The sequence below is a fragment of the Podarcis vaucheri genome (assembly GCF_965113315.1).
Source record: "Podarcis vaucheri genome assembly, chromosome: 1".
NCBI classification, from domain to species: Eukaryota; Metazoa; Chordata; class Lepidosauria; order Squamata; family Lacertidae; genus Podarcis; species Podarcis vaucheri.
This window is the reverse complement of record NC_138759.1, coordinates 31,306,941-31,331,685: the sequence shown is the minus strand read 5'-3', so window position 1 is coordinate 31,331,685 and position 24,745 is coordinate 31,306,941. Positions and strand designations below refer to the sequence as shown.

General features: G+C 45.4%; 1 long non-coding RNA gene across 3 annotated transcripts in view; it reads right to left on the bottom strand.

Moving 5' to 3' along the window:
• LOC309538859 overlaps positions 1–24,745 on the bottom strand; it is a 94,967-nt gene that overhangs the window by 56,351 nt on the left and 13,871 nt on the right. For all 3 annotated transcript variants that reach the window (XR_014222406.1, XR_014222407.1, XR_014222408.1), the window contains exons 3-4: positions 1,482–1,600; positions 1,141–1,362 (exon numbers count right to left, since the gene is read on the bottom strand). This is a non-coding gene — a long non-coding RNA (uncharacterized lncRNA). The remainder of the gene's footprint in view (positions 1–1,140; positions 1,363–1,481; positions 1,601–24,745) is intronic.

The window sequence follows — 24,745 nt, the reverse complement described above, 5'->3', positions numbered from 1 at the left end:
TGCTGGGTGACATACAGAGTGGTGTGTGTGCACATATGTGTATGTATGCATTTGGAGTGTTTGCTTTATGCATTCTTTTAAACTCTATTTAAAACAGTAGAAAATAGCAACGGAAAGCTCCTAGGAAGCCATGTCAATTTATTAAAAGCACGGAGGCTGGATTTGTATATTGATTGGTTATTACTGTTGACTGCATTTTTCTCCTGCCCTTTTCTTCAAGCTGTTTCGGACCATTTACATGCCTCTCTGGGCCTTCTACCCTCCAAACCTTGTGCAACAGGAGGAGCTTCCTGACTTGTGGGAGATTTGAACCTGGCTCTTTCCAATCCTGCTCTTAACATTTTTAACCACTACACCACGCTGGGTCTTAATTAATGATTCATACAACAGATGGGATCTCAGGACCCTCAAATTCTATTTTTATTCTTCCTTATTATCAGAAACCAAGCACAGAAGTAGAGGCTGCTCTGCTGGCTCCCCAGACGCAAAAATAGGGCTGTTGTTGACAACAGTCTGCGTGGTGTTTAAATAGCCAATGAAGCGGTCCTGGATCACTTGCGTTGCTTTGAAGCACCCAGGATTTTCTGCACTAAGGAGGAAACAAAGGGCATCCCCTTGGCAAGCACAAGGTAGCTAGATGGCACCGGATGGTACTTGCACTGCTGTGCTATGCCAGCTCAGGCCTTTCCTTGAGTGGCAGCAGCTGAAAAGCAGCATAGGATATAGTGCAGTCGTAAATCTGATTTAACACAGAATTACCTGCGACCAAGTGCCCACATTAAATCCACCGTAAAGAAAGCATGCATGCTCAGATTATTCTAGCGCCATACCAGTGCTCCAGTTACACTTACATCAATGGAGCAGTGGGGGAAACGAGTGCCCAACCCTTAACAGACTGAGAAATCAATATGGAAGATTGACTCTACATTGGTAAGTTGTAGTAATGGTGCTAGGCAGCTTAGAAGGGCTGGAGGGAGAGAGAGAATTCTGTTTCTAATACAAGCTCATCCTTCCTTAGTGCTATCTCTGCAGAGTCAAGGCAAGGTTAAAGCCTAACACTAAGAGATTTAAGGGGTTTGCATTTTTATCCTAAATTAAACTTTTGGCCTCACTCCTCCCAGCACCCGATTAGAGTTTTACCTTCTAAACTTGTCCACATGGCTCCTTGTGTGCCTTGGGGTGGGCAGGAGGGAGACACAGCTGTTTTTACAGGAAGGTTATTTTTGTTCTGCCTGGCCTTCCCCCTCTTCGTTGCTTTCCAAGCTTCGAGATCTTTTGGTCAGGGGCCATATGAAGGGTAGACTGCGCAAGCCAAGAGCTGCCCACAGGAATTCAGGAGATCAAAGCCTTCAACAACACAAGCTGAAAAGAGAAGGGGAGAGAGAGAAAGAAGAATGTATGAAGAGCACATTGTGGGGGGAAGTCCAACTGTATTTTTTTTAAGCATCTCCTACGGTAGCAGTGGTTTTCAAAATTCCTACCTTCAAGGAAGCTTTAATCTGTTGACTTCCTGGCAGTACCTTCCTTCAGGTCAACTGTTAAAGGATTCTGGGACGTCATTCGAGGGCACAAAGAAACTGGCCAGACCTATTGATCCTCACTGTTGGACAGTAAGCAGAAGGCAGTTCAGTATCTGTCAATAGATATTTGGATGATTTGAAATAGATTGGCAAGGGTCTGTGGCTCCTAATTGTCTAATATGAGCAACAACCAATAAGCTTTCCCCTCCTAAATTAGGTTGCTGAAAAAGGAATGCTTGGGGAGAAATCAGGACAGGACTTTTGTGTGAAAGGACTTGTGAGCCTGGGCTGAGCCAAGAAACACCCTGATCCTTCATGTTTAGCATAAGTCAGTCTGGCTGAGCCACTGTTTTGCACCTGGCCCTGGTTGGTATACCATACCTCATGGTTCTTATTGGGGGGGAAACCCAAGTAGACCCCACAAATCTGAAGCCTATCCAGTCTGTTCTAGGGCCCAGAGGATGCTGTTCCTACCTATTGGTCCTCACCTTTATGCCCCTGAGTGAGATGAGAGGACCACAACAAAAATTTCCCTGAACTTCACCCATCTGATACCTTCTCCCTGAAGAAACTCAACATCAACATTTCAGTCTACACCTTGAAGATGCAATGTGCAGAGATGGCCTATTTGTAACATGTGTCATATCTGCGATTCGACAGCCCCAAACAATGTGTGACCTCAGTTTGCCACCAGAATTATAAAGCCCGGGCTTTTGAAACAAACAAATGCTATCTAGGGCACACTGATGGGTTCTGTCTGTTTCCTTCTCTTAATCTAAGAGTATAAGGTGCTGCTTGATCAGACAGAGGTGCATATAGTAAAGCAAAAGTCTTTCCAGCAACAGTCGGTCAGAGCCTTATAAGCAGGGCATGATGGAGAGAGCTCTTCTCTGTTGTTTGTCGCAGAGAAGTGAATGTCAAAGGTTTACTGCCCGTGAATATAGTTATTCTATTTTTAGCCATCATGGCTTATAGTAGCTGATAGCCAGGATTAGACACAGTCGAGGAGGATAGGTCTAAGAGATAGAGATGGCAGTCATATCAAAAAATTACCTGGGGGTAAGCCCAATAGATTTTTGTTTACTATTATTTTTATTAGTTTTCAAATTACTATAGAACCACAAAGACAGGTGAACAGAAGAAAAATCATAATACATACCAGCTAAAGGCAGGCCATACTACACTTGAACATATTAAATAATAATATAAATACCCGAGTTTAAATCCTGTGCTGCAATGAACTTTCTTGGAAGATTTAAGCAAGTTGTTGTTTTGCACATTTCAGTCCGCCCAACCTCAGTCTTTAATATGAGCGTAATAACATTCATTGTCATTGTAGCCCTGGATTGAACTGCAAAGGAAGACTCTCCCTTTGGAACCATGGTTTGAATTATCCAAGACTGTATACCCCTCATACCTCTGAAGGCATATTCAGAGCCTTCAATTTTCTCCCTCCAAAGAATTCTGGGCGCTGTAGTTTGTGAAGGGTTGCTGGAAACTGTAACTCTGTGAGGGGCAAACGACAGTGTCCAGAATGCTCTGAGGGAAAAGACTGTGCTTCAGATGTGCTTTGTGGTGTGTACACAGCCTGTTAGAGAGGGCTTCCAGTTCTTCCTTGACATTTAAATCACCTGACATCATATGACATCGATTGATAGGTGGGTGCACAGACAGTTGGCCACCTCTGGATCCACTTTCCCACTCCTGTTTTAGTAAGGAAGTGAGCTAAATTTATAAGAACGGCATTTACATAGATATATTCTTTTTTAAATATTTCATTTAAAGACATTACGAAGAACATAAGAAGAGCCTGTTGGATTGGGCCAATGACCCGTCTAGTCCAGCCTCCTGTTCTCACACTGGCCAACCAAATACCTGCAGGAAACAGGCAAGCGGGATCTGAGCACAAGATGAGTCTTCCTTTCCTGAGGTTTCCAACAACTGGTACTCAGTAGCATTAACTGCCTTTGGCCAGGGAGGCACAGCATAGCTATCAAGGTTTGTAGCCATTGATAGCTTTCTGTATGAACTTGCATAGTCCTCCTTGCAGACATCACTGCCTCCTGTGTGAGTGAGTCCCATAGCTGAACTAAAAGGTTACCTCTTTGAACAGACAGATAACATGCAATATCTCTAATAGGGGTGGTATTTACACCTCGCGCTTCCTCTATTATCTCTCCATTCCCTTCGCTTTTCAGGCGGCTTTCAGGATCAGGAAAATGGTGCGGCGCAATCTGGCAGTTCTCCCACCGGCTGTGAACCCTGGGACTCCTGGGCTGCACATCCTGCTTCTGCCTCCTCTCTCCCCTCACCCTACATGCTTCCCTCTGCTGATGAGCTTGGCACAGATAATGAGTGTTATGCAGCAACAGCTGCAGACAGTTTCCCATCCGTCTATTTCTGGTGCAACGTATTATGTGCGTTTGTGGTGCCGAGCAATATATATATATATCTCGAACTTTGCATGCTTTAATCTAGAGGGGTCAGGAAATACGAGCAATGAAGGCTCTTATTGTGGAAGGCTGGAATGTGCTGGAATGTCGGCATTGTCAGGCAAGGGGCCCTAGGCAGTGGAAGGTAATGCTGACCTCACTGTCTCACACTTGGTTTTGCCTGCCTCCAGAGGATGCAGCAGAACAGCCTGTAACCCTTTTGTGCCCAAGCCCGGGCTGCTCAGGCTTCTCTTTCAGAATGTGTTCCCTCGCTTGTTCTAAGCGGGCAAAGAATTTTCAAACCATCCCTTCCAGGTTATGAGGAATGACACTTTTGCCCATCATAGAACCAGATGGTGTTCCACATAGGAAAACTCCCTGGCATGCTAACTTGCTAACCTATAAGAAATATTCCTCTCCTCTCCTCTCATCTCATCTCCCAATAAATACCTGTCCCTTTCCACTAGAGAGGGTAACAAACAAGGAAGAGAATTTGTCTTAATTTCACAGCAGCGTTAAGAGTTGTATGGAGTGGGAGGCATTTATCATACACAACTGTGCCTGCCTGCAAACAGTGGATGTTTCACGTGCACTAAATAAAACATATCCCTGAGATTCTCCATGCAGGTTAACCTAGAGGAAAATTCGTTTTGAAAGATCTTGTTTAATCAATAGTCTATGTTCTGCTGGTAGCAGAGAACGAGATGTAAAATAGGTTAAGATAAATCCTTCTGTTGCACCAATCTGTGGTTGCAGTAGAAATATACAAGCTTACACTGAACTCTTAATCAGCTTGATGAAGAGTTATGCAGAGCTTCAACTACTGCATGCCCAGGGTTGATAGAAATTAGTTCAATAAATGAGATTACTTCGCCTATTTAAACGAGGGAATCTGTTCCATCTAACGAAAAATTAAGAACAGGTCCATCCTGTTCCTACATTTTCTGACATCCTGTTCTCCAAACAGCGCCAGCCCTACCATTAGGCAAAGTAAATCAGCCACCTCAGGTGGTAGATGCTGGAGGCAGTGGTGACAGCCTGCGGCCTGTTCCTCCTAAGGGCCAGGGTATTCCCCTTTCCTTGAGAACACAGCTGACCTGGACTTGCTAAACTAGCCTACTGCCTTCAGGGGTAGTGGAAGATGATGTTGTTAAGATTATTTGTAACGCGTCCTTATTTATTTTTAGTTTATATCCTGCCTTTCCTCCAAGGAGCTCAATGTGGAATACCAGGCTCTGTTCCTCACAACAATCCTGTGAGGGATTGAGAGAGGCTGTGAGGCTGAGAAACTGTGACTGGCCCAAGGACACAACAATTTATTTATTTCTGAAGAGTTAACATCAATTTAAAACAAATACAATTAAGAGACTTTCTATCCCATCAACAGTGTTGAAGAATGATTCGACTGGCAGCCCAGTTGGCTTCTGTATGAGGACTATGGATGGGGTGCCATCTTGTCTGTGGTCAAAGGGAGCAAAATATATTGGACTGGCCTCCCTCTAAGGCCAGAGGCAGCATGCCAGTTCCTGAGGAAGGGCAGAAGAAGAGAACTACTGCCTTTGTGTGGGCTTCTCACAGGCATCTGGTTAGCCACTGTGGAAAACAAGGTGCTGGACTAGTTAGGCCTTTGGTTTGATCCAGCAGGGATCTTATGCTCTTATCTTCACACACAAACAACTCCTACTGAGGGCTGAAATGTTTCAGGTGCGTGTCCTAGGTAGGCATCACATCCTTAAAAAAGTAAAGGACCCCTGACAGTTAAGTCCAGTCGCGAACGACTCTGGGGTTGCGACACTCACCTCGCTTTACTGGCCAAGGGAGCCAATGTTTGTCCGCAGACAGTTTTTCCAGATCATGCAGCCAGCAGAACTAAACTGCTTCTGGCGAAACCAGAGCAGCACAAGGAAACGCCATTTACTTTCCCGCAGGAGCGGTACCTATTTATCTACTTGCACTTTGATGTGTTTTTTGAACTGCTAGGTTGGCAGGAGCTGGGACTGAGTAATGGGAGCTCACCCCGTCGTGGGGATTCGAACCGCCAACCTTCCGATTGGCAAGCCCTAGGCTCAGTGGCCACCCGCGCATCCTTAGAGGAGATCAGTTAAAGGGGCAGTTGCCTGCTCTTGGGGTAAGCACCCTAGTGAAGCTTAGGCACCTCCTGTTGCCTCTGGGATTCATGTAGTACTGAGGTCAGCTTCTCAGTTTCAAAATAAAAAAATTCCTTCCAGTAGCACCTTAAAGACCAACTAAGTTAGTTCTTGGTATGAGCTTTCGAACTAACTTAGTTGGTCTTTAAGGTGCTACTGGAAGGAATTTTTTTATTTTGACTATGGCAGACCAACACGGCTACCTATCTGTAACTTCTCAGTTTCAGTTACTCATTTTTCTAATCCGTAGTTCACATTTCCATATCGTTCTGATTTATTTATTTATTTTAAGTCTCATGAAAATCCATCAACATTTCAATTTAAGTTTCTGCAAATCTACACATGCTCATGTGCTAGTCTTCCCAAAATGCACATTTTTGCAAAGCAATTGTGCATGGTGCAATCTATTTTCAGTAATATATGCCTTTTTATGGACACCGCAACCCAGCATATGCATTTTTGTACATGTCGCTTGACTGGAGAAACGCATCACAAGATTTGGCTAAGTGTGAACTTCAGAGAATGGCTGTGTTTTTGCAGTTCTCATGTTGATTTGGAAGGTGCAAATTAGGTACCAGTAGGTTTGCCTTTAAATATGAACTGAGTCCCCTTTCTCCCCCATGCCTACCCTTTACCTCTTTAGCAGCATGGCAGGACAGCACAAAGGGAAGGAGAACAGATCACAATCTTTCAGCTCAAGGAATTACATTCATGCTTGGTGCTTAATTCCATGGCTGCCTTTTGGGTTCATTTCCTGGTCATCCAGAGCCTTGCAGCACAATTCTTGTTTCCAGTCAGACCAGATTCCCCCCAACTGGTTTCTGGCTGGCCTGGCTGGATTTTGAATGCCCGGAACCTATTTATTGTTAAATTGTGCACCTTTGGGCCTTTTTTTAAAAAAAGGGAAAAAAACCTCCAAGGTGATAACCCTAGAACTCTTGCACAATTGAATGAATGAAGTAAACAATTTGGTTGGAAATCATTCTCTTCTGTATTGCTGATATGTGTGTTATCAATAACACTGGATGAAGGAAAATTGGTATACTTGTTATACAGTATACTGGTTGTGAAAGAAGTCAGTAAGCTCTCCAAAGAATATTAAAAATTAGAATGCTGCAGCATGATTGCTGACAGGAATGAGACCTTGTCATGACACCTGCGCTCAGAGATCTGAAATCTAGTTGCCGATCTGCTCCTGGGCCAGGTTCAAGATGTTGCTATTAGTATAAAGGTAAAGGGACCCCTGACAGTTAAGTCTAGTTGTGGACGACTCTGGGGTTGCGGCGCTCATCTCACTTAAATGGCCAAGGGAGCCAGCGTTTGTCCGCAGACAGCTTCCGGGTCATGTGGCCAGCATGACTAAGCCGCTTCTGGCGCACCAGAGCAGCGCACGGAAATGCCGTTTACCTTCCCGCCGGAGCGGTACCTATTTATCTACTTGCACTTTGACGTGCTTTCGAACTGCTAGGTTGGCAGGAGCAGGGACCAAGCAATGGGAGCTCACCCCGTCACGGGGATTCGAACCACCGACCTTCTGATCGGCAAGCCCTAGACTCTGTGGTTTAGACCACAGCGCCACCCGCATCCCTTTGCCATTAGTATACAAAGCCCTTAATAACTTGGGACCAGTCTACCTACGAGATCACCTTACCTCATATGTGCCCATTTGACCACTTTGATCAGTGGAATTCGCACGACTACAAGCACCACCTAATACTCATTCTGCATTGGTAAGAACTCAGTTCATTTAGTGTGGCAGCATCTTTGGAACTCCCTGCCTATTGATATCGAGCAGATATCTAAAACATTCTTGTTTAGACAAACCTCCCCTTATGCTTAGAAATGCTTTGGATTTTAATCTGTTTTAGTACAGGCTTCCCCCCACTTATGCACAATTGACTTGTAAAGACGAAACACTGGGAAATAAATAAATAGATCCAAACCAGGGTGGGTGAAATGTGCACCTTTGCAGGGAGCATAACAGACCTACGGAAAATTTGCATTCATATGAAGACAAGAATCTTGGCTTGCAGGTGTGGTTGGGGGGATGGGGAAGGTCAGAACGAAAGAAATGGGCCTCAGGCTAATGAATCACACCTGGCCAGGTGAGTCAGCAATAATTAAAGCTAAGCTCTTTGAAGGTCTCCAGCATCTGTGAGCAAAGCAAAGCAGCAAAAGACCCTGGGCTGGTAAACAGGGCAAATATGCACCTCCTCATGCGCAGATGTTGGCTTTGGAAAATGTTTCTGGAAATGTCTTCCCCTTCCAGAAGGAAGGTAATCGTGAAGATGCCAGCTGCCGAATTGCATGGCGTTTTCTAGAAGTGATGAAAATAAATTTGGTGCCAAAGGTTTGGAGCTGAAAGTGAGACAGCCTGTACACTTTTGCAGAGGGTTGGACCACTACACCCTGCTTATATGAGCATGTTAACGCCGTCGCTAGTTAAAAATCACACCACTTCAAAAGATGTATAGTTCAGTATTACTCAAGGTTTCTTTTTAAAAAAAGAAAATATACATTTTCATTCTGTCCTTCCTTCAAGGAATCAGGGCAGCATGGATCGACAAGTATAGGATTTCTTCCACTACCGCAATTTGTCCTCACAAGAAGCCTGTGCGGTAGGTCAGGTTAAGAGATAGTGGCTCTCCCAAGGTCACCCTGTGACCTTAATTATCGAGTGAAGAATATTATCATTTTTAAAATTTAGTCTCTGTGGTCCTAGCCTGATATTCTGACACCACACAGGCTGTCCTCAGTCAGCTTAAACTGATGGGCTGAGGTTGGCCGGCCCGGCCCTATAATTAGGCAGGGTGGGACAGCTTCCTTCTGGCAGCAGTTTTTGAGATACTGTACTGATAAAGGGCAGCAAACTGCCAAAAGAATTGGTTGATCATAATGCTGTTTAAAATGTTTTTAGCATCATAGATGGTTTGATTTGGATTTTCAACCACTGGCACCTACATTTATTGGACCATCTCTGGAGTTTCCGGGTACTAGCACCTCTCTGTATCTGGTGCTAGTGCAAACCCCCCCCCAAACAACTCAGATCAATGTACTGGCCACACTGCCAAGAGCAAAAAGAGAGGAAAGGTAGCAAATTGGCAGGCATAGTGTGGCTACAGATGGAGTATCAGGGCAGCAAGAGTCTATTTCTCCACCACATTTATTTTTATAACAGCATGTACTACAACAAGGTAGAGTTGCCACTGTTTGACTCTGCCCTTACAGCTAATAATTTAACAATAGATTGATCTGCAACAATTAGTGATTGTATTTATCTCCATGCTGTGAGAGGGTCCACCTGCTCCTTTCTGCATAGCAAGGTAATGTAGAAGAACTCATGAGCCAGCTGGGCAGCTGTTTTGTGGTCAGTTGGCAACCCTACAGCAAAGATTTGTGGGAACATTCAGAGCAGTATGATGAAATGTACATTAAGAGTAGGATGGCCATCTTTCGGTGGACAAAGCTCTTGAGCCTGCACAGCACACCAGAATTCAACAAAATTCTCCCAGGAATTGAAAAGGGGGCACCTGGTTAAGTCTCTGCCTGTCACCAAACTGGTAAAGACACAGGAACTCCTGCCAGGCCAATAAAAGATGATGACTTTAAATGGTTTCTTTTGTTCCTGCTGAAACCAGTGTGGTGTGTTTTTTATTTTCTGCTAGGAAGGGGTTAACTGGAATGAATGTCCTTGTTGAGTTCCAAGTCTCCTTGCATTCCAGGGTAAATAGTGTTTTGCAGAGGCTGGTTACCTATGGCAACAGCTGAGGGGAATATTGCAGGCGAATTTTCTGAATCACAGGCTTTCACAGCCCATAAGTTTATTCCGCAATGAAAACACTTCCAGCTCCCCACCTCTGAGGTATGCTTTTTTTAAAACACACACACACAACCATTTATGTTGCAAGCAAGAGGGGGTTTGGGGGGGGGCAGGAGGCTCAGGGAGAGAAACCCTTGCAGAACTGGATACCACTGCATCAGTTTATACAGCATCTTCGTTCTGACATGGCATTAACATGAGATGCATGAATCTGTAAAAGGGGAGGTGGGGAAATAAGAATAGGGAGTTGTTCCGCAGATGAACAAATCAGAAGTACAACCATTAGCTAGAAGAAGCGGCTTTTGGATCAGGACTGTGTTTCGCCGTTGAATCAGAGCAAACAGCAATCTGCAGGAAACCCGACTGCTGTTTGCTCCAATTCAGTGATAAAATGTAGGACGCGGGGGGAAAACCCACTCAGGCACAGAGCTTTAAAGCATGGACCTGTGCCTGGAAACACAGCATAAAAGGAAGTCTGGATGAGCCCTAAGGAAACAAATTTCGTTTTGGCTTGGTACCAAAAAGATTACAATGTCGGCATCTGTCATGTTTGCGGAATACCCTCCCCATACAAATAGGGGCGGTTGACTGCCTGTGCTTGCTACTATGCTGTGTATTTTTGTGTTTTTATGTTGTAAACCGCCTTGTGATCCTTGGATGGGCGATATAGAAATTTCATTAACAATAATAAGGATGCCACCACAGAGTGGCTACCAGGTCCTCTGCCTGCCTATACAGTGTATATAGCCAGTGTGGCTAACCTGAGAGACTCGGGTTCAAATCCTGCCCCCCACTCAGTCATGGAGCTCACTGGGGGACCTTGGGCCAGTCACTCTATCTCAGTCTAACCTACCTCACAGCGTTGTTGAAGGGTTTCAATGAGGTGCGGAAGGAACCATGTACTTCCCCTTGAACTCCCTGAAGGCAAGGCGAGTTATAAATACAGTAAGCCTTGTAGGATTGTGAAATATACTCGGAGTCGAGTGTGGATTTCATGCTCTTTATTCAGCTCATAGTAGTGAGGAATGAAAGTCCCCCCAAAATATCTGCTTTATATACATTATTTACACAATGGGCCGCACGTGATTGGATAATTCTGGGATTCTCCTGTAGGCCAATCAGATTGTGGATTCACTTCTACCTGGAGCTGGATTGGGTGGCTCCTGTGGACCAATCATACTGCTGCATTGTTCTAGGACCAGTCAGGCTGCTGTATTCTGAATCCTATTGTTCTAGGACCAATCAGACTGCTGCCTTTTGGATCCTATTCAACTCAGAACATAACAGATTGTATAGTGATCGCCATATGGGAGAGCTGTCCATTCCTGCATTGCAGAGGGTTGCACTAGATGATCTCAGGGTCCATTTCCAACTCTACAGTTCTGTGCTTCTTGGTCTCAGTCACATCCTCACATGCATTTAAAGCATTCTTACACTGCTTTAACCGTCACGGAGAATCCTGAGAGCTGTAGCTTATACAACTGCTGGGAACTATAGCTCTGTGAGGTCAGCAGTTCCTAGGATTCTTTTGGGGAAACCATGGCCATTAAAGCACTAGACTAAAGCTGTGAATGTGTGGTGTTGCTGCGACAACCGAATCTCTGAAATCCACACCGCATGAAATGATGCCAAGGGCTGCAAGTCACCCCTCCCGCCCCCACAGCAAATGTAAAGGCTATTGCTACCACTGTGATGAGCTGGCTTAATGCATCTCTCTCTCTCTCTGGAGGAGAGAAAATAATACTATAGTGATCAAGATAGTTATTTTGATACAGAATACGTTGTAAGAAGGTCAATTAATTCTCAACGTCAGCTCAAATTCCTGCAGAAAGCGAAACATAATTTATGGCTATCTCTAACAAACAGTAGCTGACCTTGTATTCTACATCTCTTTACTGGGTGAGCTGTGCTCAGTGTTGTGCAATAACACGGCAAATTTAAAGGCTTGGGGGAAAGTGTTTTCTGAACAGCAAGAGAAGCAGGATATTATTAAAGGAATTTGCTACATTTATCCACCCGGGTTCACAATCCAGGTCATTAGAAAATTGTATTTGCTGTAACAGGAGGGATATCTCACCCACTAGTAAATATTTAACACTAGCTGCAGAGGACTGCTCCGAAAATGTCATTTTTGGAAGCTTTTTGAAAGATGCCATTGTTCATTGTTGAAGAAGAAACAATCTACACTTGCAGGGTGGGGAGGAGTAAAATGTAACACATTTGTTCTTATCCCGGAGACACACACACACCAAAGACCTGGATTGTGGCTTTTTTCCCTGTTAAACTTTCTTTAGCGAACAATGGATGTTATTTAAAAATTATGCACTTAATCTTTCTTTTTCTTTATTAGCTTCTTCCATCTCTGTACGAGAGAGAGATTGAATGTATTGATCAGAATGTGACACATTTGTGATTTCCGCCTCTCCCCCTCCACCCTCTGGCAGCAAATGGAGGTTAATGGGTTAGAATATAGTTATACAAATTACCTAATGAAGCAGAGGGAAGCTGTGGAGGAAGAGCCTAGACATTAGATGAGAAGGGAACAGAAAAGAGAGATCCAAAGTTCAGAAGACAAACTGGGGACATTCTCCAGCTTTCTTAGGGCTGTCATCAGATTGGAGAAGTCTTGACTGATTAAATCAGATGAATTTTGGTCCATTGGTCCAATATGCATAAATCACGTCAGAAATAATAGCTTTCTAAAGAAAGGGGGGGAAACACACAGTACTTTTGAATCTCAGCAGACGCCGTTTTGGAGGTGTTTCTCCTCTGTCACACAGGAGGGAATGCCTCTTTTAAGTAGCGATGCTCTCAGGGCAGGAATTTGGAGTCGATGCCTAGTGCCCTACTCAGCAGAATGAGCAGGTGGGTCCACAATGCAGCAGGCAGGGATGAGTCTACCACTGGGATGAGTAAGGCGATCGCCTAGAGAATACCACCCAACATTTTGAGTCCAAAAAAACCAGGATGCACATCTTCCTGCCCGTGTGAGTCATGGAGCCCCAAAGATGCAGTTTTTCAGGGTCATGCAAGATTGTGGCCCTGAAAAAAACACCTTTTGAGGAGGCAAGGTCAAAATTGTGCAAGATCACAGCACCCAAAATGGCCGCTGTGCGCTCACATGAGAAAACGGGATGTCCCATTTGGGGGGGGGGACACTTGCAGGATATGCTTGAGAGACAGACCCCTTCCCCTTCCTCCCATTTCTCCTGAGCCCTCCCAGCCATTCCTCTCTGTTGGAGATCAGAGCTATGCGTGCCACAGACCTCTCATATACACCCCAGGCTAGCCTGCTGCACTGGAGCACAGCGCCCCATTGCCAGCGTTGAAGTCAGGTTTGACTGCCAGTTAGCTTCTGTAAATGGAACAGAGGGCGGCACCATCTTGTCCATTGTCTCAGGCAGCAAAATGGGTGGCCATATTTTAAAGTAAGCAAAGTGATCGAAAGAGGGAACCCATTATATCTAGAGTCTGAAAATACTTAACTGCGCTACTGCTTTTAAGCCTGTGGCCACATTCAGGCCATACATTTAAAGCACCATGGTAACAGTCATGGCTTTCCCCCTCTCACCCAAGGAATTCTGGGAGCTGCAGCTTGTTAAGACAGTTGCTAGGAGACCCCTGTTCTCCTCTCAGAATTAGAATTCCCAGAGTTCCCTTAGATGATGGATTGATTGTTAAACAACTCTGGGCAGTCCCGGGATGGTGTTGCAACAATTGAAACATTGGAAGAATTGTCGCTACCACATAATACCCGTTCTCCCCATCCACTGCCACAGTGTCCTTTCTCTTGGCATATCAGGATGAACAGCTGACAGCAAAGGTTGCAAGGTTTTTAAACTGGGGCAATCAGAATAAGAGCCACGATTTGACTATTGATTCAAAACCCTAAAATGTATTTTATATAATTGACCTTTTATTTTTATTCTTTGTGTATCCTACTTTGGAGGTCTTTAAGCAGAGGCTTGACAACCATATGTCAGGAGTGCTCTGATGGTGTTTCCTGCTTGGCAGGGGGTTGGACTCGATGGCCCTTGTGGTCTCTTCCAACTCTATGATTCTATGATTCTATGATTCTATGATATTGTTGTTTTATTGCTATGGCCAATGGCTGACGCAAATAAAGATTAATTCATACCCATTCTGCATTTGCAATAACTTGATCATTTAGGCAGCACCTGCACTTTGGAACTCCCCAATTGAGATTAAGCAGACACTTTCACTGTACTCTTTTCACCACCTGCGAAAAGCATTTTTGTTTAGGCAAGCCTACCCAGAAATTTAGAAAGTTGAGGTATGTTTTAGTAATTTAATTTTTGTATGTTTTAAAGAATGTGAACTTTTCTCAATTTTCTTGTTTTATCTTTTTGTAAACTGCTTTGAGGGTTGTTGTTTTTTACAATCAAGCAGTGTATCAATTTTATGAAACAAACAAACAAAGACATTTAGTATCTATCCAGCCCATTTCTGTTGTATGTAAACGTCCCATTGTAAACACATTTGAGTAGATTTGTCTATACATGGCAATGCCTCTCACCAGTCCTGATATCATGACATCACTGAGGAATTGCAGAAACACTGGGCTATGCGTTGCAAAAACCATTCATTTTTAGCATGTGCCACCACTCCTCTTCAGTTAGGCCACTGCTTAGTTTGCCCCAGTCTTTCCTTAGGCGAGATTTTAAAGGCACCAGAAGCAGAATGAACAAGAAGATAAGACTCCATTACAGATTTCCTGGTTGGAGCCTTAGAAAAGAAGAGGGAAGAAGAAGGCATTTTTTTGTTCGGCTGTGTGCATTAGGTTCTCATTCCCCACCAGTTCCTGAAAACAAGTCTTGCTTTGGGAGGGAGGGAGAGAAAAATCACACACAGACACATAACATTTTTCCATTAGCAGAGCAAGCAGGGAGAAGTAATGGGCTGGGGGAGGGGGGCAGTAATCAGAGAAAGGAAAACGCCTGGGCGCCTGCTCTGCCATAAATTGCATCTGGTGGTCGGGTTATTAAAGTGACTGCATTAAAGTCATAATTCAGCAGGTCAGCAGTGAGCAGACTCTGCAATCTCTCCTCCATCATCCCTCCCAAACGCATTTTCTGAGAGGACTAAACCCCAGTGGCCTGAATCAGCTTTTACTGTAGTGCTTAATGACTTTTCTCCCTCCCCCACCTTAAAGGACTTGGGAAGGGAGGGGAGACAGAAAGAGGAAGCCAGGCTACCGATGACATCATTGGCGCTCACAAAAGGATGCTGCTGCCCAGCCCAGCTGAGAGGAGAAAAAAGGAATCCCCACTTTCCATTTTCCCTTGCAAGGCAAGAACAAGCTCCAATCCACTCAAAGCCTTCTGCTTCATAAGATGCTTAATTGACTTGGATAAAGATGAAAAGGAAGGGCGAGATGTATTGTTGAGAGTCTGGTGCACATGTAAAGAAGACATCTTTTGTATTATTTTGATCCAGTTAAGCCAGGGATTCTCAAACCCTTTATGTTTCCCCTTCAGAAATTGCTGTGTTTTCCTGATGTGTAATGTTTCCATGCCCGCCCCATGCGGAAATCCACTGCAAAAGCTGCCAGTTGATCCAGACAGGATCTATTCAGTTTCAACCCTACTGCCTGCTTTTGCTCCACAGCACAGTTCCAGGAGTGTGTTACTTTGTGTTAAAATGAGGGACAGAAATCTGGAGTCACTTCCAGAGCAGACTGGGAATTTTCCAGATGCAGATGTCAGATAAGGGGACCCAGCCACTACATATGAAGTTGCCTTTGCACTGAATCATGTTATTGGGTCCATCTGGCTCAGATTTTTTTAATGACTGGTAGTGGCTCTCCAGAGCTTCAGGCAGAACCCTTTCCCAGCCATACCTGGAGTACAGGACACTGAACCTGAGACCTTCTGCCTGCAATGCAAGTGCTCTATCCTCCCTCTTTTGTGTTATTTGTTGATCTCACATTGCAGCCTTCCTATATTGCATATAAAAGGTAAAGGGACCCCTGACCATTAGGTCCAGTCACGGACGACTCTGGGGTTGCAGCGCTCATCTCGCTTTATTGGCCAAGGGAGCCGGCGTACAGCTTCTGGGTCATGTGGCCAGCATGACTAAGCGGCTTCTGGCGAACCAGAGCAGCGCACGGAAACGCCATTTACCTTCCCGCCCGTGCGGTACCTATTTATCTACTTGTACTTTGATGTGCTTTCGAACTGCTAGGTTGGCAGGAGCAGGGACTGCGCAATGGGAGCTCACCCAGTTGCGGGGATTCAAACAGCCAACCTTCTGATTGGCAAGTCCTAGGCTCTGTGGTTTAACCCACAGCGCCACCCACGTCCATATAGCATGTAGCATATACAGTACTGTACTGGAAGCTTGAGGCAAGGGAAGCACAGGTGGCATAGCCCAAACAAATGGCTGTCATACATGCAAAACAGCCTGTGATGTTGCACCTCTTTTCCCCAGGTACAGCTTTCTGCATTCCTAATTTGCTTCCCACGTTTCTGGTTTGTTTCCAGTGGTGTCTCACCTAATTGCACAACCAGCATTGTGGGAACCTGCTGGCTGCAAACAGCCTGAATTACAACATCATCAGAATGGATCATGAAACCAATACCGAGGGCTAGAAGCAGTTTAAGTGTTAGTGCCTTGAGACAGGAGTTTACTGTGGAATCGGAAGTACTCATGTATGCAAGGTTTTTTGTTTTTGCAGTATTGGCATTGCAGCATTGTCATCAAACAGCAGCCCACACGTTTTACATTTAATCCACATTTTCTCTTACAGCAGAAGAGCTGCTGAGTGAAATGAACTTGCTATATATGTGTAGTCGTTGCTAATATGGAAACTTGCTAGTGCTGTCTTGCAGCAGATAGTTTATCAAGTCTGTGGTGGCATTCAGAATGTGGTTTCTAGTAGTGGTAGCTGTAGGAGTAATAATAACAATAATTTATTATTTAGATGTCCCCCATCTGACTGGCTTACCCCGGCCGCTCTGGGTGGCTGAGTAGCACACCGACACCCCTACTTCCCTTTGTTCCTCAGCTGAGAACAACTTGCCCATTTTGTTTCCATTGATCCCCAGTACCAAAGTGAGGGTCATCTATTTGTCAATTCATTGTGTTAGTTTTGATGTCTATAGCCCTAAATGGCCAGGGACCTGAAAGAGCTTGTGTTCTTTGCAATCTGCTGTGGAGGCACCTCTGGTCAGTCCATCAGCACAGGAGGTCAGAGGATCTATGACTTGCCAGAGGGCCTTCCTAATAACATCACCCTGGTTGTGGAGCACCTACCCCACCAATGTTTGTCTGGTGCTGCTGTTGCCCATCTTTCAGCACCAGCTGAAGGCCTTTCTTTTCTGCCAGGCTTTCAGAACAGATATGAGTATGGCCTGAACCAGGAGACATTTATCAGTGTTTTGCTCTGTGCTTCCACTGTATTGCAATTTATTGTTTTTTCTCTTGTAACCATAGCTCCTATTTTATTGTACTGCAGTCTGTATTGTTAACCCATCCTAACATCATATGCAATGAAGGAAGGGATATACATGTAAATCAATCAATATTTCCAGTAACTGCTGCATGCTAAAGGCATGACCAGATTGGAAGAGGTATTCTCTCAAGATCTCTGCACAGTAAATGTGAAACATTACCTGGGAGACGGTAAATGCAGTACAGTATATACAGTGGCCTTAAAAAAAAATAAAATGATGATGATGATGATGATGATGATGATGATAAAGGTCTTTAGCACTCTTGTGAGCCTTGCACAGAAGACCTCAGTAGTAAAAAGCAAAAGCAAAAGCAAAAATAAAGGTACGAATATCCTCATCCAACCCCAAAACTTCCATTTTGCTCATTGTGAAACATGATACAGTCCCTGGCTGGAGAAAGCTGCTAATGTTTGCTCTTTCACACCCCCTGAGGATTTTTTTCCCCTAAAGATGTGCAGGTACAGAAATACCTCCCTGCATGTCCAGAACAGAAAAACAAATGGAGGCTGGGGGCAGGCATGATTGAAAGGAGAAATGAAAAAGCAAAAAATAACCCTGATACATTTCCTCCACTGTTGCTGGATGAGGAGGAGAATAACAATGAAGATTACCACTGGGGGAAAATAGGAACGTATGAAATCTAACTTGCTCAAAAAACACATAGGAAAATCAGGTAGTAGTAGTAGTAGTAGTAGTAGTAGTAATAATAATAATAATAATAATAATAATAATAATAATAATAATAATAATAATGTAACACCCCCATCTGGAAGCACCATCTGACTAGCTGCAGCAAACATAGGTCATAAACTAATGTGGGGATTTTGGTCTTTTTTTTTTGCATTTCATTTTATTTATAGAACCAGAAATGTGCCAGGTTTCTTTTTACAAAAAGGGAAAAGAAACTGCTTCCTGCCTAGGCAATTTATAATCCAAACAGACAAGAAAAACAGAGGAGGAGAAAGAAAAGAAAGGGGAAGGGAATAAGGTTTCATATGCAACTCTGTATGTTCACTTGCAATATTGTAGCTACCTGCACAATCCTACTCAAAAGTAAATTCTATGGAATGCAAAAGATGTGCCTAACTACTTTATCAAAATAAAATCAAAGAACAAAATCTTTGGAGGGAGGAGAGATTTTTAAAGTAGATGCATATATAAAATGAATGTTTTGTGTTTGGTGCCCAGTGCATTGTATCAATGACACTGACTAAATATGAGTAGGGGGAGCTGCAAATATGGGGGGGGGTAATCAGGAGAGATTTTAATAAAATTTTACCGCAAACTCAGTTTCTTCATTGTGCAAGCATAATGCCTGTCTTCATAGGTAGCTTGCCATCCCTCCATTTTCTTTTGTTTTCTACTGGCAAATCTCTCAGAGATTGTGCTGTGATATGAAGATTCTGTTTACCAGGTCTTGCAAGATTCCTAAAGATTGCCACACATTTCCCTTGCTGTGTGACAACTACTTTCTCTCATGCACTTTGAAGGCAAGCAGAATGTCTCATTGCCTATTGCCTGCTGGGGTTTATTTCTCTCCTGAGAACGGAATGTAGCTTTGACGTTCCAGGAGAATGAAATCCACTGTGACTGAAATCTTCTGAAGAAATTATATCCAAGCAAATTTCCTATATCACTGCTTTCTGCCACTGTGACTCAGCCCTTGTGTGGATAGGCTAATCTAAGGGACAAGCAGGTGTGCAATAGACATGATCCGTTCAGTAACTGTCCTTTCCATACACCAGGCATAATCTGAACTCCAGCCTGTTATGGTTTTAGACAGAATGCAAATGGATTTATTTTTTTAAAAAAATAGGAGATATACTATACTTCTTTACTGCAGTCCTATGAATGTTTGTAAATTATACTTTCGACAAATAGCAAAAAACAAAACCTGATGGCTACATATCCAGTTTCAGAAATGTGCAGAAAATGTGAACCAAGTAGAGTTTGGCCCTATAAGGAAGATATGTCCCATTCCATGTGATGCTCTTGCAGAAACAGGCAAATATTCATTGCTGGGTTAGGACTTGCACATGCTTCTGTGTAGGCATCACAGATCTCATGCAGACCCCATTGAAAGTGCTGGCTGAGACCGTGGGGGTGGGCAGGGGTGTGTGTCCCCCATTTGTGGGCCCAAGTCATGTGCCAACACTTCGTTGCATGCCACGAGACCTAAATCAAAGCCATCCTCTTTTATTTTTTGATAACTTGTGTTCTATGGGACTAGACAAGACAACAGTAAATAGTTTCACATAAATAGTTTCACTAAAATCTCTAAAAAACAACTTGAGGGAAGAGACTTTCAGGCAGTCTCATTCATTGAGCCCTGTACTGACACCTCGAGTGGGCAGTGACTTTCCAAGATCTCGAGCAGAGAGAGAGAGCCCTTTCTCATCACCTGCTACCAGATAGCAGCTGCCTGATCCATTAACTGGAGAGGCCAGGAACTGAACCTGGGACCTTCCGCATGGAAACGAGGTGCTCTACCACTGAGAGGTGATATTCCCCATGCATGCACCTAACATGTGCACCTAAACATGCAGAGTGTTAGCCCGTGTTTGCAAACACATTTTATACAGCCTGCCGCAACACAAAGTACAGTCATACCTCGGGTTGAATATGCTTCATGTTGAGCGCGTTCGAGTTGCGCTCCGCAGCAACCCGGAAGTAAAGGAGCGTGTTACTTCCAGGTTTCTTCGCTCGCACATGCACAGACGCTCAAAATGACATCACGCGCATGTGCAGAAGCGGCGAAAGGTGATGTGCGCTTGTGCAGACGTGCTGTCGCTAGTTACGTTTTCTTCTGGATGTGAACGGGGCTCCGGAACGGATCCCGTTTGCATCCTGAGGTACCACTGTATTTTATAAATAAAATAGGTGATCAGAGCGCAAGAGCACTCTCTCCTCCTGTAGCTCCCAGCAACTGATATTCAGGCGTATTGCTGCCTCCAAAAGTATCCTTTACGCCAGTGGTTTTCAATCAGTGTGCTGTGGCACCCTGGGGTGCCTTGAATGATGGTCAGGAGTGCTGTGGGCAACACTGGTCTCTGTTCCTATTTCCTTCCTTCCCTTCTCTGATGTCCTCTTGTGTCTCTGCCTCCTGAATGCCTGCACAGCTGTTTGCTGCAGCAGCCCTGGCTACAAGCTCCCCAGACGAATGGTGCCTCTGGAGCTGGCCAGGAGGTGCTTCCCCGGCCCCTGTGGGGCAGTGTGAGAAGGCACCTCTCTTTGGGGCAGGGTGGCAGCTCAGAGACCAGGGGTGGCAGGTGCAGCTGCCCAGAGGACTCCCAGGGAGAGAAGAAAGGAGGCTGATGGAACACTCCACAAGGGAGGGTGTTCAAAAAGGGGTGAGGCTGCCAGCTCTGCAGGCAAGGGGTGACATAACTGGGTTCCTGAACCGCACAGGGGTGCCACAGAAAGAATGTAGTTGTTCAAGGGACCTCTGGACCCCAAAAGGATGAAAACCTCTGCTTTGCGCAATTTGTCTGGCCTGTGGCTAGTAAAGGTAAAAAAGGTAAAGGAACCCCTGACAGTTAAGTCCAGTTAAGTCGCAAATGACTCTGGGGTTGCAGACAGTTTTTCATGTGGCCAGTATGACTAAGCCGCTTCTGGCGAAACCAGAGCAGCGCACGGAAACGCCATTTACCTTCCCGCTGGAGTGGTACCTATTTATCTACTTGCAGTTTGACGTGCTTTCGAAATGCTAGGTGGGCAGGAGCTGGGACCGAGCAACAGGAGCTCACCCCGTCGTGCAAGCCCTAGGCTCAGTGGTTTAGAGTCCAGGCTTCCTCAACCTTGGGCCTCCAGATGTTTTTGGCCTACAACTCCCATGATCCTTAGCTAGCAGGAGCAGTGGTCAGGGATGATGAGAATTGTAGTCTCAAAACATCTGGAGGCCCAAGGTTGAGGAAGCCTGGTAGACCACAGCGCCACCCGTGTATCATTATGTAATTAAGTCACTAAAAAGGTAAAGGTAAAGGTAAAGGTACCCCTGCCCGAACGGGCCAGTCTTGACAGACTGTGGGGTTTGTGCGCCCATCTCACATCTATTGGCCGGGGGCCAGCGCTGTCCGGGGACACTTCCGGGTCACGTGGCCAGCGTGACATCGCTGCTCTGGCGAGCCAGAGCCGCACACGGAACGCCGTTTACCTTCCCGCTGGTAAGCGGTACCTATTTATCTACTTGCCCCCGGGGGTGCTTTCGAACTGCTAGGTGGGCAGGCGCTGGGACCGAGCAGCGGGAGCGCACCCCGCCGCGGGGATTCGAACCGCCGACCTTTCGATTGGCAAGCCCTAGGCGTTGAGGCTTTAGCCCACAGCGCCACCCACGTCCAAATTAAGTCACTAGGTGGCACTTAATTTGGTTGTATCTGAGTATTGTTGCTCTGTTCTTGTTTAAAGGAGAAAATAAAGTCCTTTTCCTGATTTTTTCCTCTGAATGCTCCATGATACCTGGAAATCATCTCCACTGAATATGTGTGTGGGGGGGGAGAATCCCCTCTGAGTAAATATGCTTAGCTGTGTAATAAATGCATGGAGTTAATTGTAAATTGTGAAGAAGCCCTTTAAGATAATAGCATCCTTTGTTCAGGGACCTTGCATTACTTCATTTTATTTTGCAGTAAAGAACATTGAATCATGTGCCACAAAAACAATTAGAAAATGTATTGATTGCATAATTTAAAAAACTCACTTCGTCTTTCTAGACAGACCAAGCACAGCCAGCTTGAGATTAAGGTGTGGTTCAGAAGCGCTGCTCCTGCAGAACCATATTTCTCAGTGAGTCCCAGCTTTTGCCGCTCTGCCTCCCGCAGGAACTGCACAGGGAGGACTATTTTCCCCTCACCTTCCTCAACAGTGGATGTGGGCGATCAGCGCCACAAATGCTAAATCAAGCCCTGGTTCTGCTGCATAGGCTGTTTTTCAGGCAGCCTGATATTCTAGGCATATCCCCGTGGCAATAAAATGAGCATCACATCCCAGCCGTGACAGCAGAGGGAATCTAGAGCAGCTAAAAATACATCACTGGCTGCCTCTGAAGCTTCGCACGCAGAAGCCTTTTTCTTGTGACCTCTGCTCCCTCCCCCCCCCCATGCTCAGTTCAGGCACTGGAGGCGGATTGTGAACAGCTTCATCTTGGAGACACAAGTATGTGAAGGCACAGGACGAATTCCCATGACATAGAGCAAACCAGGCTAGCATGCATTGTGTGTGTGTGTGTGTGTGTGTGTGTGTATTAGTTGTGGAGTACAAACATGCTTGCTCCAAAAAATTCTCTTCGAAATCCTCCTGTGCAAACGCTGATGTAGAATAATCTTCAGCTTGTCTGAGTGCTCACATACCCAACACTTACTGGATACCCATACAAATATCTGTGATAGTTATAGTCTGTGATTATCGATGTTTGATACCTGATCATCAGTCCCCTGCAAGTATTTGGAAGGGGACATGCAATGGCACATAGTACCTGACATGCAATGGTTTGAATATCACAGCGATTCCCCACCACCATTCGACATGCACAGTTTAGTGGCAGACTTTGGGTTCTCAAATTTCAATGAGCTGTATGTGATGCTAAAATTTGGCACGCGCCCCTGCCTCTCACGCTGCATTCTACACAATTGTTATGGTGTCGGCACCCAGTATGACTGAACTGGTCATGCTACCCTAAAACCACCTCTGCACGCTTTTTACTTTCAGTAGGGCCAGGGCCAGGGCTGAGGTGGTCGTGGGCTACATAGAATCATACAACTACAGTGGTACCTCAGGTTAAGAACTTAATTCGTTCCGGAGGTCCGTTCTTAGCCTGAATCTGTTCTTAACCTGAAGCACCACTTTAGCTAATGGGGCCTCCCGCTGCTGCCGTGCCGCCACAGCATGATTTCTGTTCTCATCCTGAAGCAAAGTTCTTAACCCGAGGTAATATTTCTGGGTTAGCGGAGTCTGTAACCTGAAGCGTCTGTAAACTGAAGTGTCTGTAACCCGAGGTACCACTGTATAGAGGTATCTAAGAGCCATCTAGTCCAACCCCCTGCAGTGCAGGAATCTCAGCTAAAGCATCCATGGCATATGGCCATCCAACCTCTGCTTAAAAAGCCTTACAACAAATGAGAGTCCACTAGCTCCTGAGGGAGTCCATTCCAGTGGCGTAGCGTGGGTTGTCAGCACCCGGGGCAAGGCAAGTAATTTGCGCCCCCTTACCCGTGGATTTGCGCCCCCTAACCCGTGGATTTGCACCCCCTAACCCTCAGATGTTGCGCCCGGTGTGGCCAGCCCCCCCTGCACCCCCCACGCTACGCCACTGGTCCATTCCACAGTCAAACAGCTCTTACATGTCCCTCCTCTTTCAGTGGGCCCTGCAAGGCTTACCCGACTACAGTGGCATTGCTCCAAGCAGTGCTGGATTGGGACCTGCCACCCTTTCTGATTGTTCTCAATGTCCCCTACGGATGCCAGCACCCAGGGGCAATGTAAGGAATTAAAAGCATGACCCGAGAGCTGCTAGGAGTGTTAGGTCGGGGGGGGGGGGAGAGAGAGAGAGAGAACTAAGAAGGCCCTGGCAGCTGCCCAAGGATGCCAATGCTGACGCCAGTGCTGACCTTCAGGGAAGACTCCCCACATTGCCAAGAAACTTCTGCATCCCACTCGCATTGCAGAGGATTCCTGGGCATGTGCCCACTAAGTTCACATGGAGCAGTGTCGGGCATCGCCAGAGCCCAATGTGAGTTGAGAGTGTGCCTTAGAAACAGCCAGCGTTCCCCAGTCACTGGCTCAGGGTGGAAGGAAATCAGTCACATAACCAGTGACCAAGCTGCCTCTTAGCTGAGCTTCACACAGAGGAAGCCTAAGGCGGATCAAATTGCACTTTTAACTGTGTCTTCAAATTCCATGCTTGGGATTCCTTATATGTTACTTTAAGAGAGAGAGAGAGAGAGAGAGAGAGAGAGAGAGAGAGAGAGAGAGAGAGAAGGCAGCCTGGGGCACACCAGGAACCACAATGGGGAGGTGTAACCCTTTATTCCCCACACTGAAAATCCCCCAGTCTAAAGCTATTGGGTGCGAATGGTGCAAGGGGAAAGGATTACACCCACTTCCCACTCATGCACCCCACAGTCCGGATATGGATGGGACGACGGCGACACTGCAGCTACTTTTAATTATTAATAATAATGAAAGTAATGTAATAACGGCATTCAGACACATGTAAAGCAACACAACTGGAACCTGCAACACAATGCTGCAGTCTGGAGTGCTTCTGTTCACAGTTCCAGGTATTCTGCACTCTGTCATGTCCTTCTCCACCATACTTTCTGGTCCAGTGTTCTGGTTTATTTGCCCCTTCCCATCA